The sequence below is a fragment of the Orycteropus afer genome, unplaced genomic scaffold (genome assembly GCF_000298275.1).
Source record: "Orycteropus afer afer isolate SDZICR_OR568_19922 unplaced genomic scaffold, OryAfe1.0 scaffold00004, whole genome shotgun sequence".
Classification (NCBI taxonomy): Eukaryota; Metazoa; Chordata; class Mammalia; order Tubulidentata; family Orycteropodidae; genus Orycteropus; species Orycteropus afer.
In genome coordinates, this window is record NW_006921591.1 from 27,149,089 (window position 1) to 27,165,751 (window position 16,663).

Sequence of the window (16,663 nt, forward strand, 5' to 3'; positions counted from 1 at the left end):
TCACAGTGAGCATTGTGTTTCAATTCTCTGCTCTTCCACTTACTAATCATGTGATCTTGGAAAAGTAATCAAACAATTTTTGCCTCAATTTTCTCATTGTAGAGTGGGAAAATGATGATGATGATGATGATGATGATGGTACCTATTTTGCAGGACTACTGCCATGAATACTGAGTACATGTTTATCAATTGCTTGGAATAATGCCTAGCACTAAGCAAGGGCTCTATAAATGTTATCTACAATTTTCTGGGAACAAAGATTCCAAGGACATGAGGTGATAAGGAAGGATATGAAATAGGAGGTGATGAGAAGCAAATAGCATAGCTGGGAGTGAAAAGAACCATTCAAGTAACAGCAAAAATGAATATTCCTGAATTTATAAGTTTTCAGATTTCTTTGGTAATTATAACTCTGACTTCAAGTATCCAACTATGTTTGTGTGCAGGGAATTGTGGATCAAACTGTATGGGATCTCTACCTTTAGGTCCAGAAGCAATTTGATACTATCATGTTTGGTTTTTTTTTTTGTTTGTTTGTTTTTAATTTTCAAAAATATCAAGTTGAGTTTAAGGTAATGTGAAGCATTAAATAGATAAACAACTGAATTCTTATTGGCAAAATATGTGGAACAAAATCTTAAATACCATCACATCCAATATTTCTCAAAGCACTCACCATGCCATATGTATCTTTCTATAAAAAAAATACAGACCAGATATAAGTCTATATCCTAAAGAAGATATCAGGAAGTAGGCCAAGGAATTTGTATTTTTCTTCCTAACTAGATATACAGGTATTTATGATGATAAGCACACTTGGAAATCTACCATCTAATATATTCTATTTGTTATATACAAGCAGGTGGTTGAATTCCAGGAAATTAAGCAAATAGTACAAAAGTTCACAAAGCTTCAGCAGAGTGGGACTTCAACCAAGTCTCCTGGCTTTCTATCCAACATCCTCCTTATTCCATTTTCTCCCCATACGTCAAATAATGCAGACTAGAGTATGAGGTTTGAGGTGTACTATTAATAAAGAAAGACATAGCTCTGAATTATATGAGACTTCATGCCTTTACTTATGGAACAGGGTCATCATACATTTTTTTTCTGGTTTCCTCATAGTGGAAATTTTGAGTTCAATAAAATAATAGAAGAAATAAGCTCTGAAAAACTTTCAAAAAATTCTAGATGCTAGAAAAACCTAAGATGGGGTTACTCTTTTTATCAATTCAGTTGCTTCGTGCATCTGTAGGATTTATGAAAATTGCAATTGATAATCATTGATACTGTACCCACAATTACAGTCAACACTTAGTTAATACCTTTAACTTGCCAACTATGTTTATTACACCCCCAATTTAGAATATAAGTCAGAAATTGGAAGTAATTTTGGATGTTGTATGTCTTCAGAGCAACTGCAAATAGTATCTTTAAACTATTCTCATCATTTATTGTTTGGTGGAAGAAACAAAATGTTTACCATAGCAACCATGCCAACTCTGGGTGTCTTGCCTATTAACTGTAATGCATCTTCAACAGTAGGGAAAGAGTCCTTGGCAATCATCACCCAGATAGTTTCCCTCCATTTTAAGAGCTTAGGCTGAAGCTCTTGGATTCAGAAAATTCTTAACTTGATGTGTTAATGTATGCTAACAACCATGATTCCATTTTGGTTAATTTCAGGGGCCTTAATAAACTAAGTTTTTTACCCTGAGCAGAAGAGAGATGTGACTTTCTTTAAACAAATTCAGAGACTTCTTTTTAGCACTTGTGGTAGTTATGGTTGTGTGTCAGGTTGGCTGGGTCTGCTTGAGTGACTGGGCAGGTGGATGTAGTAATTTCCCATAATGATATTGGCAATCAATTCTATGGTGGAATCTACTGGGACAGCTCAGTGGCCATTTTAGAGATGTAGTCTGCTTCCAATATATAAGAAGCAGCTTTGAGGAAGATCTCTAGCTTTTTGGCACACTTGAACCCCACATGTAGTCAAATCTTCATTCAGAGTCTGCCATCCTTTGCTGATATTGGGACTTTCGATGGACTTGAATTATTGGTCTGCTGTGTCTGTTGGTAACATTGGGACTGTGCCCTCTTACTTGTCGATCTTGGGATTGTCAGCTCTAGCAGCCAGCAGCTGTCTGAGTTAAGGAAAGCCTCTAGATCCAGTGGGTGGGCAGCAGGACACAGAGCTGCAGCCCAAGATTGAAGGGCTTTCACCCAGCCCCTAGAGCCTGATACTTTGAACTTGGACTTAAAGCCTTCATAATTGTGAGAATAAACTCCTGTTGGTTCAAGCCATCTCATTTGTGGTATTTTCCTATCACAGCAGCACTTGTTGTTGTTGTTGTTTGCCGTCGAGTCAGCCCCGACTCATAGTGACCCCTCCTTGGGTTTCCGAGGCAGTATCACTACGGAAGTAGGATTGCTCAACCTTCCTTCCGAGGAGTGGCTGGTGGGTTTGAACCGCCAGCCTTCTGGTGAGCAGTCAAGTGCCTTAGGCACTATGCTACCAGAGCTCCTCACAGCAGCACTAGATAACCCAGCACTAGATAACCAAAACAGCCCTAACACTCTCTCTTAACTTCTGTCTCTCCCTCTTTTGTTTTGTTTGGTCATATTATTACAATCTTATTCTGTAAAGGATGGTGGTTCTGGGCAAAATTCTTTGTCTTTTTTTTTTTTTTTTTTTCTTCCATATTTAGTGTAAATTCCTACCCTACTAAAACAAATAAAAGAAAAAACTTTGAAACATGAATAGAAGTTATCTTCAAGAACAATAATTTGTCATAGATTATTGGGATTGAAAGATAAATGGTTAAGGCTTTAAAATTTTAATTTCAAATATAGTGATGGTCACACAAAAATTATCTGTCAAATGGCTTTATATACTCTTTATGCAATAAGTCATGTAACTATGGACAGTGAAGATTTCAGCTTATAAAGAAATAACTGCTGATAATAGAAAATAAGTAACACACAATGAGTAGAAATATTAATACAAAAACACTCACACTTTCATGAACCAGAGGAAATCACCCTAAAATTTACTGTTCTACCATTTTTATTTATTTTCAAGATCATATAGTGATATAATGATAAAGCTTTCCTTTCCTTTTTTTTTTTTTTTTTTTTAATCTTGAGAAAGAGAATTCAGGAAATGGACAGCAGGAGAAATTAGGTGAAAATGAACAATAATATCTAAGTAATTACAGATTTATTGGAAATGACCATTTGAGAAGTTAGAGGAATATTGAGTGTGTTTGAAAGTGTTGATATGTTGTTGAAGACAGAGCTGATTGACACAAATGGACTTCTGACTCTGGTATCCCAGAACACATACCCAAATACCTCTTCTCAGTGGTTTTCCTCCTTATCAGTAACTTATTTTTCTTTCTTTCTTTTTTTTTTTTTTTTTTAAAAACTTTGTATTATGAATTTGGTGAAAATTTACACAGCAAACATGTTTTCCATTCAGCAGTTCATACACATTTTTTTGTGTGTGTGATATTCATTGCAATCCCTACGATTTAACAGCATTCCTCCCAATTTCTCTCTGTGTTTACTATTTCCCTTCATCCTTCTTTCTTATCCTTTCTTGCCTTTTGAGGTTTATTCTTGGTCAAATGCTACCCTTTGATCTCATATGGTTGATTATTATAAGGAATGTTACCTCCCTGGCACATTGTTCACTGTATAAACCTGCCTATAGTTTGTCTGGAAAATGAGCCACAAGAGTGAGTTCAGTTCCAGGCCTGAAGGGTGTCAAAGGACCATAGTCCCAGAGATTCCACTAATCTCTGTCTGACCAGTAAGCATGGTCTTTGTCCATGATTTTTAGCTTTGTTCCACATTTTAATTCCACTCTATCCAAGACTTCCTATTTTAATCCCTTTTAGAGCAGTCAGCAATCTAATTCTTCTGGTCTCAAAGTTATAGAGGCTGGGTGGGGTTCATGTGGTCCATTAGTCCCTTAGACCAATAGTTTCCTTGGGTCTTTTATTTTCTTCACTCTTCTTTGCTCCAGACTGGGAGAAAGCTCTTGGATTCAGAAAATTCTTAACTTGATGTGTTAATGTATGCTAACAGCCATGATTCCATTTAAGATCCCAGTTGCTAATCACCAAAGTAGAATGTAGATCATTGCTTTGTGCCCTTTGTTTTGCCAGTTGAGCTTGATACTCCCAGAGACTATGATCTTGAGCCCCAAGGCCCTTCAATTCATTCCCTCAAGGTTTTTGGTTAGCATAGTGCCTAAGGCACTTGACTGCTAACCATAAGGCAGGTGGTTCAAACCCACCAGCCACTCCTCAGAAGGAAGGTTGGACAATCTACTTCTGTAGTGATACTGCCTCGGAAACCCAAGGAGAGGTCACTATGAGTTGGTTCTGACTTGAGGGCCCATAACAACAACAACAAGAATTTTCAAAACTTTGCCTTCTGTATGCACTACTATAGGAGGCTGGTGGTGTAGTGGTTAAATATTAACCTAAAGGTAAGCACTTCAAACCCACCAGCTTCTCTGTGGAAGAAAGACAAAGCAGTCTGCTTCAGTAAGATTTACAGCCTTGGAAGCTCTATGGGATAGGGTCATAATGAGTCAGAATCCACTCAGTGGGAGTGGGTTTTGTTTTTCTGGTTTATGCTCTCTATTCATGGGTATATTTGCAGCATATGTAAATACACACATGGAAATATCCTCTGTCAAATTTATATATATTTGTTCTGGTTACGTAGTGCCACTCTGACAAGAATGTACCACAAATGGGTTGGCCTTAACAGTCTATTCTCTTACAGTTTGGGTGCTTTAATTCCAAATTCAAAGTGCCTGGCTCTAGAGGCTGAGTGAAAGCCCCTCAGCCTTGGGCTTCAGCTCTGGCTCCTGCTCCTAGCTCACTGAAGCTAGAAGCTTTTCTTCACTCAGACAGCTGCTAGCTGATGAGGCTGACGAGCCCAAGGTTGACAAGTAAAAAGTCACAGTCCTGATGTTACCAAATCACACGACAGGCCATTCATTCAAGTCCATTGAAAGTCCCAAGTGTAGCAGAGCATGGCAGGCTGCTGAGGGATACATGCAGGGTTCAAGCCTGCCATAAGCTAGAGACTATTCCCAAAGCTGCTGCTTATATATGGGAAGCAGACCACATCCTTAAGGAGCTACTCAGCTGCTCCTATACCATGGAGTTACCATGGGCAATAACTATATCCAGCTGCCCAGCCACTCAACCTCGCCCAGCCAAGTTAACACACAATCTTAACTATCACAATATTCATTAGTGTAGTTCCATTTGCCTTCCCACACCTAGTCAGCTTGTGTGTCTATGTATCTGCTTGTAGATTATTGTTTATTACTCTTACTGGAGAATTGGGCATGTAATCATATCTACCTTTGCTTCTTTTAACTCTTAGGCTCTTCCCAGTGTCTTCCTTCACTTTGATCATTTTGTGGTGATTTCCACATTAGTGTATATTGCCTTTCCCTTCACCAAAATAAATAGTATCTATCCTCTAGTTAATTATTTACCCTCTCTTCCCATCCCACTCATGGTAATGTTCAAATATATATATTTTTTTTTCTGTGTGTAAATTTTTCCTTGACTTTTTATAGTTGTGGTTTCATACATTTGTCATTTTGTGATTGACTAATTTCACTCAGCAGAATGTTCTCTATGTTCATCTGTTATGAAGTGGTTCATAGATTCATCATTACTCTTTGATATTCTGTAGTATTCTGTCATTTGTATGTATCATAGTTTGTTTATCCATTCATCCTTTCAAGGCCACTTAGACTGTTTCCATATTTTTGCTATTGTGAACAGTGTTGTGATGAACATGGGAGTGCATTTTCATGTTATGGTTCTTATTTCACTAGAACAAATACCTAATAGTGGTATTGCAGAATCATATGGTATTTCTATTTCCAGCTCTTTAAGGAAGAACCATAGCATTATCCACAGTGCTTGCACCACTTCTCAGTGTCACAGTGTATGACAGTTCCAGTCTCTCCACAACCTCACCAACATTTGTTTTGTTTTGTTTTTATATTTGCTATTAATGTTGGAGTGAGATGATATTTCTTTTTTGTTTTTGTTTGCATCTCTCTAATGGCCAATGAACTTGAGTGCTTTGTCACGTGTTTGTTGGCCACCTGAAATGTTTTCTTTGGTGATGTATCTTTTCACGTCCTCTGCCCATTTTTAATTGGATTATGTTTTTATTATGTTGAAGTTTTCTATACATTTGAGAAATTAGACTCTTATCTGATATGGTCTTGCCAAATGTTTCCCAGTCATGTATGTTCTCTTTGATGCACATAAAAGTTTAATTTTTAGGATGTTCCAGTCATCCAAATAGTCTTCTGCTGTTTGTGCATTTTAAGATCTAACTGATACTGAATTCATGCCATGCATTTGGGCACCTAATTTTGCCTCTCTCTTTTATTTGATGATCTTTATACTTTCATTTTCATCATTTCATTTTTCTACAGATGGATATCCAGTTTTTTCAGCACCATTTGTTAAGACTATCTTTTCCATATTTATTGAATCAGCTATCCATAAGTTGATGAATTTACATCTGGATTTTTAATTCTGTGGCAATGGTCTACATGTTTCTCATTGTACCAATATTAAGCTTTTTGACTACCTTGGCTGTCTAGTAAGTTTTGATATCAGAGAATGTGAGGCCTCCTGCTTTGTTCTTGATCTTTGATAGTGCTTAGCTTATCCAGAATCCCTTCCCTTTCCATATATAATTGGAGATTACATTTTCTATATTTTTAAAGAATGATGATGGAACCTGGATCAGAATTGCTTTTATCTATATATTGCTTTGGGTAGTATTCATATTTTAATAATGTAAAGTTTTCCTATCCATGAGCATGGTATATTCTTCTGTTTATGCAGTTCTCTTTTGGTTTCTTGTAGTAGTATTTAGTCATTTTCTTTGTACAGGTCTTTTCTGTAGCTTGTTAGGTTTATTCCTAAGTACTTTATCTTTTGGGTGGCTGTTATAAGTGGTATTGATTTCCTGATTTCCTGTTCAGCATTCTTTTTGTTAGTGTAGACAAATCCAACTGATTTTTGTATATTGATATTTTACTCTGTCATTTTGCTAAATGTAATGTAGTTTTCTTGTTGAACTTCTGGGATTTTCTCTGTATAGGATGATATCAGCTTTAAACATAGATAGTGTTACTTTTTTCTTGGCAAAGTTAGATGTGTTTTATTTCAATTTCTTGTCTAATTGTTCTAGCTAGGATTCCAATACAACATTTAATAGGCATGGTAATAAAGAGCATACTTGTTTGGTTCTCATTCACAAGGGAATGTTTCAGTCTCCTTCAAGAATAATGTTGGCTGTTGATGTTATGTATATATCATTAATTATGGTAAGGATTTCACCTTATATGCCTGTTTTACTGAGCATTTTTGTCAAGAATGTGTGTTGGATTTTGATAATCCCTTTTCACCATCAGTTGACATGATCATGTTGTTATTTTTCTTTATTTATGGTAGTGAATTACATTGGTTGCTTTTCTAATATTGAGCCATCCTTGCATGCGTGGTATGGTTCCTGCTTTGTCATGATGTATTATTTTCTTGGCCTGTTTTTGAATAGTATTGGCTAGGATTTTATTGAGAATATTTGAATCTTTGTTCATGAGGAATAATTTGTCAGCAACAGTTTTTTCCTAATATCTTTGACTGGTTTTGGTACCAGAGTTATGCTTGCTTCATAAAATGAGTTTGGCTGTATAGCATCCTTTTCTATGTTCTGGAATAATTTGAATAGAATTCTTGAGAACTCTTTTCTGAAAGTTTGGCAGAAATCACCAGTACAGTTATGAGGGCCTGGACTTTTTTTTTTTGTGCTGGGACATGTTTTATTATCTCTTCAATTTTTATTTTGTGATGAGTCTGTTCAAATTTTCTAACTAAAATTGGGTTAGTTTGGGTATATATTGTATTTCTAGATATTTGTCCATTTTTCCTAGGTTTTCAAATTTGTTATTGTTCTTCTCTGTCGTTGTTAACTCTGACTCATAGCAACCCTATGTACAACAGAATGAAACACTGCTTGGTTCTGTACCAGCGTCACAATATTTACTATGCTTGAGCCCATTGTTTCAGCCACTGTGTCAGTCCATCTCCCTAAAGGTCTTCTCCTTTTTTGCTGATTTTTTGCACGACATCCTTCCCAACAGAGTAGTCCCATCTGACAACATGATCAAATTATATGAGGAAAAGTCTAGCAATTCTCATTTCTAAGAAGCATTCCAGCTGTACTTTCTCTAAGAGATATTTGTTCTTCTGGAAGTCCATTACTTTTTGTAGTATTCTGTTATTATACTTTTTATCTCAATTGGTACTGTTGTGGCATCGCCTATTTCATTTCTTATTTGTGTTATTTACATATTCTCCTTCTTTTCCTTTTGTTAACTTTCCAGTGGCTTGTCAATTTCATTAATCCTTTCAAAGAACCAATTTCTGGTTGTGTAGGTGTTTTCTATTGTGTTTCTGTTTTCTGTTTCACTTAATTCTGCTCCAATCTTTATTAGTTCCTATCTTCTAGTGACTGTAGGATTTTTGTTGTTCTTCTTCTTTTTATAATTGTGGTTATGTATGGTTAAGGTGTTGATTTTGATTCTTCTTTTTTGATGTGTGCTTATTGGGTTGGGCAATCCTACTTCTGTAGTTATACCGCCTCAGAAACCGAAGGAGGGGTAGCTATGAGTCAGGGCCGACTTGACGGCACATAACAACAACAACGATATTGCTATAAAATGCACTATGTTGTGTTTTCATTCTTACTTTATTCAAGAAGCTTTTTTACTTCTTCTACTACCCAGTAGTTTCTAAGCAGGAGTTAAAGTGTGTTTGTTTGTTTGTTTTTGTTATTCAGTTTCAATGTATTTGATATTTTTGTTGTTGTTGATTTCTAATTTTATTTAATTATAATCTGAGAAGATTCTTTGTAGTATTTTGATGTTTTCAAATTTATTGAGGTATTTTTTTCTAGCCTAACATATGATTTATTCTGGGGAATTTTCCACACACTGTAAAAGAATATATATTTTGCTATTGTTAGCTAAAATGTTCTGTATCCTTCTTTGAGTTCTACTTTGTTGATTGTTTTGTTTAGATCTTCTGTATCTGTTTTGAGTTTCTTCCCACTTGTTCTGTCCTTCATCAATTACAAAAGTCTCCACTATTATTTTGGAGTTGTATATTTCTTTTTTCAGTTTTCATAAAGTTTGATGTATGTATCTTGTGGTTGTTCACTAAGTTTGTAGATATTTATTATGATTACGATCTCTTGTAGGATTGATGCTTTCATCTTTATATAATGCCTTCTTTGTCTCTTTTGCTGTTTTTTGCCTTAAAGTCTACTGTTTTCAGAAATTAATATTGCTACTTCAGCTCTTTTTTGGTTGCTATATGTTTGATATGTCATTTTCCAGCCTTTTATTGTTATATTATTCTTGTATGTAAGGTCTGTTTGTTGTTGACACCATATTCATGAGTCATGTTTTCTTATTAATTTTGCTACTCTCTGTCTTTTGACTGGTACATTTAATCCATTTACCTTCAGTGTAATTATTAATAGGTATGAATTTACTGCTGTCATTTTTCTGCATGTTTTTGTCATATTGATGGTTTCTTTATGTCTTTCTGTTGTGAATTCATCTCATTTACTGATTTGCTTATCATTTCCTTTATTGCTGTTTCTTTAGTTTTTACTGAGATTTAATTATTTTCTTCTTTTTTATTTTGATGAGAAGTTTTATTAATGTTCTTTGATCTTACTCTGTAATCTTATTATCTCCCCAAGTTTAAAATAATTCATTATATTGCTATCATCTTTACTTTTTCTCCATTTAGAAATTCTAGAACTACATTATTTATTCCCTCTTTTTGCTTTGTATTTGTCATTATTGAGAAATTGATATTTCTATTTCCTTCTTTTCATTCTCATAGGTTTACTTTATTTTGGATACTTCTATATCTGGTTGATTTCTAGATGATGTCAAATATCTCAATCTCCTTTTGTTGTATGCCATTGTTGGTCTTCTATCCTAATAACTCTTCTTAGCATTTCTTGAAAAATTCTTCAGTGTTTTTACAAATTCCTTAATTTCTGTTTATATAGGATTGTACTAATTTTGTCACCATATTTAAGAGTCAGTTTTGATGACTGTCCAATTCTTGGTGGCATTTTGTCTTTCTCTCAGTGTTTCATATATATCTTTCATTGCTTTCTTGCCTGCATGTGTTTTGATGAGAAATTGATACACTTTTGTAGCTAATTTATCATTTTTTCCTGAGCTGCTGCTGCTTTTGCTTTTGCTTTTTTTTTTTTTTTTTTCAATTTTATTGTGGTGAAAACATAAAGATGTTTGCCAACATAACAACTTCCTCATTTTATAGTTCAGGGACATTGATAACATTTTTCATGTTGTGCCGCCATCATTGCTATCCTTTTCCAAAATATTCCACCACCATTAGCATAAACTTAATGCCATAGAAACAAAAGCTTTCACTTTCCCCCTCCCTCCTACCCTGGTAACAACTAATAATCCTTGTTTTCTCACTCTCTCTCCCTCTCTTATATATATATATATATATATATACACACACACACACACATATATATATATATATGTATATAGATAGATAGATTTTTTTTCCAACTATCTAGGAATCTCCTCTATCTCCTCTCCCCTCCCATCCATAGTAACCAAAAAAGAAAGTTTCCTTCCATGTATAAACTTTTCCATAACTGTTTACAATAGTGGACTAATACAGTATTTGTCCTTCTGTAATCATCTTACTTCACTCAGGATACTTTCTTCCAAGTTCCTCCACGTTATGTGGCATTTTGCAAATTCTATATTATTCTTTAGGGTTGCATAATATTTCATTGTATGTATGTACCACAGTTTGTTTATCCATTTCTCAGTTGATGGGTACTTGGGTTGTTTCCATCTCTTTGCTATTGTGAATAGTGCTGCAGTGAACATATGTGTGCATGTATCTGTTTGTGTCCTGGCTTTCACTTCTTTAGGATATATACCTAGTAATGGGATTGCTGAATCAAATTATATTTCTATTTTCAACTGTTTAGGCAATCACCATACTGATATTGACATTGGTTGTATCATTTTACAGTCCTCTCAGCAGTGTATAAGAGTCCCAATCTCTCTATAGCCTCACCAGCATTTGTTATTTTCTGTCTTGTTGAAAGTTGCTATTAATGCTGTGGTGAGCTGGTATCTCAGGGTTGTTTTGATTTGCATCTCTCTAATGGCTAATGGGAGCTCTGGTAGCATAGTGCCTAAGGCACTTGACTGCTAACTAGAAGGCTGGCGGTTCAAACCCACCAGCCACTCCTCAGAAGCAAGGTTGGGCAATCCTACTTCTGTAGTGATACTGCCTCCGAAACCCAAGGAGGGATCTCTATGAGTCTGGGCCAACTCAACAGCAAATAACAACAACAACAATGGCTAATGATCACAAACATTTCTTTATGTGTTTGTTGGCTGCCTGAATATCTTCTTTGAGGAAGGATCTGTTCATGTCTTCTGCCCATTTTATAATTGGGTTGTTTTTTTGATGTTGAGGTGTTGGGATTTTCTATAGATTTTAGAGATAAGTCCTTTGTCTGATATGTCATTGCCAAATATTTCTTCCCTTTCTGTAGGTTATCTTTATACTTTTCTGGAGAGCTGTTTGATGCACATGAGAATTTCATTTTTAGAATCAACTAAGTTATCTTCTGCTGTTTTTGCAAGTTGTTTTATGCTTGATAATCTATTTAAGCCACAAATCAGGACCCCTAAATTTGCCCCTATTTTTTTCTTTGATGAACTTTAAAGTTTTAGGTTTCACATTTGAGTGTTTGATCCATCTGGAGTTAGTTTCTTTTCTTCTTCTTCCTCTTCCTCTTCTCCTCCTTTTTCCCCTTCTCCTTCTTCTCCTTCTCCTCCTTCTCCTCCTCCTCCTTCTCCTCCTCCTCCTTCTTCTCCTCCTCCTTCTTCTTCTCCTCCTTCTTCTTCTCAGATTTGTTTTACATTCAATAGCTCATGCACCTTTTATTTGATGACCACGATTACCATCCCCAACCATAAAAAAAACTCTCCTCCCCCCTCCTCTCTGTGACTAACCCCTCCCTGAGCATTACCCCTTATCTATACATTCCTGTCTGTCCAGTTTTCCCTCTATGTGAATGCTTCCCCTTTGATGTATCATGACTGATTGATCTAAGGAGTGCATCTTCTTAGAGTCAGTGGGTGCATCACCCTGGGGTAGGTGTTCTGCATGTAGGTCTTTCTACTGTTGGGCTGAGAGCCAGTCCATGGAAGTGAGTCCATTTCTAGGCCTGAAAGATAACCTGGGACCATAGTTTCAGGGGTTCTACCTCTCTGTAGCTGAACAGTAATTCTGGTGATTTTTGTATTTTTTTAATATTGTTCTACATTTTTCCTCCCACTCTATCCAGGATCTCCAATTCTGATCCCTTTCTGAGTGGTTGATGTTGGTAACCAGGCATCATCTAGTTCTTCTGGTCGGTGTCTTGAAGGCTGAGGTCTTTGCGGTCCATCTTATCTTTGGACTAATTTTTTCCAGAAGGCTTTGGTTTTCTTCACTCTTCTTTGCTCCAGATGAGAGGAGACCAACAGTTGCATCTTAGATGACTGTTTGAAGTCTTTTAAGACCCAGTTGCTACTCACCAAAGCAGAGTGTAGAATAAGATTTTTATGTACTATGTAGTGCCATTTGAGCATGATGTCCTCAGAGACTATGTCCCTGAGCCCACAGGTCCAGTGATTCTCTCTTATTTTGATTCATTTTTCTGCAAATGGATATCCAGTTTTGCCAGCACCATTTGCGAAAGAGAATATCTCTTCCCCGTTTAATGTATTTTAGCTCTTTGTCAAAGATCAGCTGGATTCTCAATTCTTCTCACTGGTCTATATGTCTGTTGTTGTACCGATACCAGGTTGTTTTGACAACTGTGGTTGTGTAGTTGGTTTTGAGGTCTTGGAGTATGAGCCATCCTACTTTGTTTTTCTTCAATAGTGCTTTGCCTATCTGAGGTCTCTTTCCTTTCCATGTAAAATTAGTGATTGCTTTTTCTATTACTTTAAAGAATGTTTAGGAATCTGCATTGAATGTATAGATTGCTTTGGGCAGTATTGATGTTTTACAATGGTCAATCATCTTGTCTATGAGCATGGTATGTTCTTCCATATATGAAGATCTCTTATAGTTTCTTGAAGTAGACTTTTGCAGTTTTCTTTGTATAGGTCTTTATGTGTTGCCAGTAAGATTTATTCCCAAATACCTTATCTTTTTGGTAACTATTGTAAATGGTATTTATTTTCTTATTTCCTTTTTCACAGACCTCTTTGCTTATGTAGAGGAATCCAACTAATTTTTTAATGTTGATCTTGTATCCTGTCACTATGCTAAATCTTTCAAGAAGTTCCAGTAGTTTTCTTGCTGAATCTCTTGAATCATATCATATGCAAGTAGGATAATTTTATTTCTTCCTTACCAATTTGGATGCCTTTGACTACCCTTTCTTGCCTTGTTGACCTGGCTAAGATTTCCAATACAATGTTGAATAGAAGTGGTGATAGAAGGTATCCTTTTTTGGTCCCTGTTCTCAAGGGGAATGGTTTCAGTCTCTCTACCTTGAGATTAATGTTAGCTCTTGGTTTTGTATATATGTCCTTTATTATGTTTGGGAATTTCCCTTCTATTCCAGGTTTTCTGAGAGTATTTATCAGGAATCGGTAATCCATTTAATCCATTTACACTCAATGTAATTATCAACAAGTATGAATTTGTTGATGTCATCTTGTTATTCTTTTGTGTATGTGTGTGGTTGTGTGGTGTTACTGATTTCTTTTGTTCCATATATTTTTCTGTGCTAAACTTATTTTGTTTATGAGTCATGTTATCACCTCTTTGATTACTATTATTTTAGCATTTGTGAAGTATTTGTGTTTTTCCTCCTTTTAATTTTAATGTGAAGGTATATTATTTTTCTTTGACATTACCCTGTAATTCATAATTTTCTTCCCAAGTTTAAACCAGTCTGCTCTATTTGCAATTGTCTTAACTTCCTCATCATTTAGAAGTTCTGTAACTACACTATATATTCCCTCTTTTGGGTTGTAGTTGTCCTCCTCATTTACGAATTGATGTCTCTGGTTTCCTGTTCACAGTCTTGTAAGCTTATTTTACTTTGGATGTTACTATAACTGGGTTGGTTTTAGGTTATTTCATCTTGAGTGTTAATCACCAGCTGTTTGCTGTTGTCGGTTCTCTTTCTGAAAGACTCCCTTTGGCAACTTTTGCAAAGTTGGTTTGATGTTAATAAATTCCCTTAATTTCTACTTATCTGGAAATAACTTCACACTCATGTTTGATGGACAATTTTGGTGGGTTTATAATTCTTGGTTGGAATTTTTTTCTTTCAGGGTTTTGTATATATAACACCATTGCCTTCTTGCCTGCATGGTTTCTCTTGAGAAATCAGAGCTTAGTTTTATTAGTTGCAATTTCATTTTTCCCATGCTACTTTCAGAATTTTATTTTTGTCTTTGGTTTTGGTCAGTTCGATGATGATATGTCTTGCTGATTTTCTTTTGGGATTTATTCCTTTTGGAATTTATTGAAATTCTTGAACAGATATATTCTCATCTTTCACCATATTACAGAAATTCTCTTCCAAGAAATCTTTGACAATTTTCTCTGTGGTTTTATCTGTTTCTTCCTGTTCTGGAATTCCAATTACACAGTTATTCCTCTTGATTGTATCCCACATAAATCTTAAGCTTTCTTCATTTTGTTTTGATCTTTTGTCTGATCGATCCCTTAACAAAATAGTATTGAGATATTTGTCTTCAAGCTCATTAATTCTGTCTTCCATCCATTCAGTTCTACTCCTTTGTCCTATCAAAATGTTATCTATTTCCTATACTTAGTATTAATCTTCTGGATTTCTTTTTGTTGGTTTTGTATCATTTCTAATTTTTTTGTTTATTTTCTCAATTCTTTTATTGTTTTCTGAACTTGTTCTGGAGTTTTTTGTGCGTTTTCCTTAATTCTGTGAGTGTTTTCTTTGATCTTGTCAGTGTTTTCTTTAATCTGTCCCTCAATTGATTGAAAGTACTCTGTGGTGGTTACATTGTGTGTCAACTTGCCTGGGCCTGTTTGAGTGGCTGGGCAGCTGAATGTAGTTACTCCCCATGGTGAGATTGGTAATTAACTCCATGGTGGAATCTCCTGTGAGCAGCTGAGTAGCTGCCTTTGGGTATATGGTCTGCTTCCTATATAAAATAAACAGCTTTGAGAATGGTCTCTAGCTTATTGCATACTTGAAACCTGCATGTAGCCATGTCATTCTTCAGCAGACTACCATGCTCTGCCAACCTTGAGACTTTCATTAGACTTGAATTAATGGCTTGCTATGCGGTTAGTAACATTGGGACTGTGCCATTTTATTTGTTGACTTTGCACTTGCTAACCTCAGCATCCAGTAGCTGCCTGGGTGAAGAGATGCCTCTAGCTTCAGTGGTTTCCGGGAGCAAGAGGCAGAGCTGAAGCCCAAGGTTGAGGGGCTCTAACCCAGGCTCTAGAGCCTGGCACTTTGAACTCACACTTCTAGCCTCCCATACTTTGAGAGTATAAACTCTAAACTCCTGTTTGTTAAAGTGATCCCATTTGTGGTATATTCTTGTCAGAGCAGCACTAGGTAACCAGAACAGAATACGGTACCGAGAGAGTGGGATACTGCTCTGACAGATATCTAAAATGTGGCTACAGGAGTGGAGTGTGTCCTTGAACCAAGACCCTAGCAGAGAGACCCCAGCATATGGCATGAGAAATAGCAGCAGCAAAACCAAGGGACTGTCAGAGAGATACCAGCATGAGAGACAGCAGTAGCAGAGCCCAGAGACTGGCATTAAACAGCAATAGGCTTACCAGCCTGAGGAGGAGAAAGCTGGGTGCCATTGCATAGGTGGCTTCCTGGCAGACTGTGTTGCCTTCCAGCATTAATTGGTAGAAGAAACCAGCATGAGATGGACTTCTAGCCTCCCATACTTTAAGAGAATAAACTCCTTTTGTTCAAGCTATCCTATTTGTGGTATTTGTGGTATATTCTTTCAGAGCGGCACTAGGTAACTGGAACATACTCAAATATAATTCTTCTGAATTCCTTATCAGGGAATTCCTCAGGGATTTTTTCTGGGTTTGTATCCTGGTCCCTTTTTTCTACTACTTTTATCTTGCTTTTTTGTGTGGACTGTGATTGTCTATTATTTCTGAGATATTGTGGTGGTGTTGTATGTATGATTAATTAATTTGTGGTTGGATGTTAGTGTGATTCATGCAAGATTTTTTTTTTCCCCTTTATTTTGTTTTGCTATAACTGTGACCAGAGTGCTGTTCTCCTCTATTTACTAGTTGTTAGCAGCACTTAGGCACTCACCACCTGTCTCCTGGTGAGTGTGATAGAGAATAAAAGTATGTGTACAAAGCTCTGTTTGCTGTTCATAAAGAGTAGTTGAGGGTGAGTTGAGCTCATATTGGACACCATCTGTCATTGGTCAATTGGTGCAAAAGCAAGTGGTGGCCCTTACTCA

At 36.1% G+C, this 16,663-nt stretch overlaps 1 protein-coding gene across 1 annotated transcript in view; it reads left to right on the forward strand.

The window, feature by feature from the left end:
- CNTNAP5 (contactin associated protein family member 5) overlaps positions 1-16,663 on the forward strand; it is a 1,495,600-nt gene that overhangs the window by 51,390 nt on the left and 1,427,547 nt on the right. The gene's annotated exons all lie outside the window — the stretch shown is intronic.